Below are 1,960 nucleotides of genomic sequence, written 5' to 3'. Positions count from 1 at the left end.
GAACAACTAGGCCTCAGCCAAATTAGCACAAGTCCACAGGAGGATTCGAACCACCAGGGAGAGCAAGAGGTCTGTGCTGTGCCTCTCTCAATGAAGCAAATGCCATCAAAGACTTGAGAACAAGAAGCTTTGCACAGCTCTACAATCAAGCTCCTCACTGTGCGTTGAGTCCTATTTATACTCCCTCCAAACATCACATGTCTTCCACAGGTCTTGCCTCACCGTGTGTCTTGTCTCAGCATGTGAGTCTGTCTTACCAAAACTCCTCGTGAGTCTGTCTCAGCTGACATCACTCTGCCAATCAGTCCCAGTCTGTAGAATCAGAAAGAAACCACCAGAACATCAGCAGAGGTTTTCTGGTACATTTAACATTTCTTTCTATGGAATCACAACAAATGGAACTCAATAATGTATGTAAGGCGAACCAATATATGTGTGTCATTAGCAAAGATTCTCTTTTCCATGGTTTGTTTTTCTTACTGAGTCTTACCTCTGAGGTTCTGATCAAGTTCCTAAATTTTTCATTTTGTTTTCCTTCAGTTTAAGTTTTCTTTATTAATTTGATTTCCACTTTCATGTCTTGAACAGTGTTCTTTACTTCATTAGACTGTATTTTCACAGATTTCATTCATGGATTTATACGTATTCTCTTTGATGTCCTTGAGGATATGCATAATAGACCAGTCATGTGCTTCAACCATTTCCCATTTTTCAAGGTGTATTGTAATAAGATTGCTGGTTTGTAATAGAGACATATTGACCTGGCTGTTACTGTGATTGTGTTTTTATACTGATGTGTAGGCATCTGGGCTCAGGATGATTGCAATTCTAGGTGTAGTTATCTGAGCTTGTCTTTGTTTGGGTGGGTGTTTCATTCCTTGTTGCCTTCTCTGGATCTTAGGTGCACAAGGTGACTGTGAGTTGCTTGCTAGGGTGTGCTTCTGAGCATCTACCCTGTGTGAACACTGTGGGGTTCTGGAAGAACTTGTTTTTATATATTGGAAGTTGACACACAGGAATGAGGAGAAGGTAGAATGGTAAGTATCTGAGAAGGGCCCACAGGGGGAGTAATGTTGGGTCTGCCATGGGGATCTGTGGAGTCTACAGGGAATGGAAGAAGAGAGGAAAAACAGGCTCCTGCAACCGGTCTGATACAGGACTATGGATGATATTGGGGAATTGGAATTGAAGGATGGAAGGAGAGTACCTGACTTTGTGGACCATATAGTCAGTTGGTTTCTCAATTGATGTGCCTTCTTCTCAATGACTCTAGCTTGTGCCAAATTACCAAAAACCTAAGAGGAAGGCTACCTCTTGAGTATCTTATAGAGATTTCAGAAATAATGATGAAGAATAGTAAAAATCCTCAGTGCATGAAGACACCAACATGAGTGTTAAAAGGTACACCCATGATGCATAATACTGTTAGTGAAAATCTCAGTGCCACTAGAAAGCCAAGTGCATGTGAGTTGTTAGGCAGGTCTCCAGAACCTACCTGCCACAATACAGGCTTGTCCTATTATTGTTAGTTGCATTCCAAAACCAGATGTTGAGTGATTACTGCTGAAGACACTCCATGCTTTGGCTCCAGGACATGATGGGCACTGAAGCTCCCTTCCTGCTGTCTGATTTTGGTTATAATGGAAGGTATTATGGAGGGAGCTCAAAAAGAATTGTCACTGACAGTTCTGCTAGATTATGGGCACTCCATACTACATTAGCAGTGTGTCAAGCAACATGAACTCACTAGTACAATAATGCTGTGATTAACATGAGTGAGGCCAATTGTTTCCCAATTGTACTTAAGTTTTACTCAGTAGGAGAGAGCTGACATCTGGCTATATAATCCAGAACAAAGATCCATTTGAGAGACCACTATTAATATTTAATAATCAGATAGGGTTTTAGTCTGAAAGTATTTTTAGGGTCTTAGGCTCTCTCTATCTCTCTCTCTGTCTCT

This window comes from Mus pahari, chromosome 7 (assembly GCF_900095145.1).
Source record: "Mus pahari chromosome 7, PAHARI_EIJ_v1.1, whole genome shotgun sequence".
NCBI lineage: Eukaryota > Metazoa > Chordata > Mammalia > Rodentia > Muridae > Mus > Mus pahari.
The sequence above is the reverse complement of the archived record's forward strand: the minus strand, read 5'-3'. Positions refer to the sequence as shown.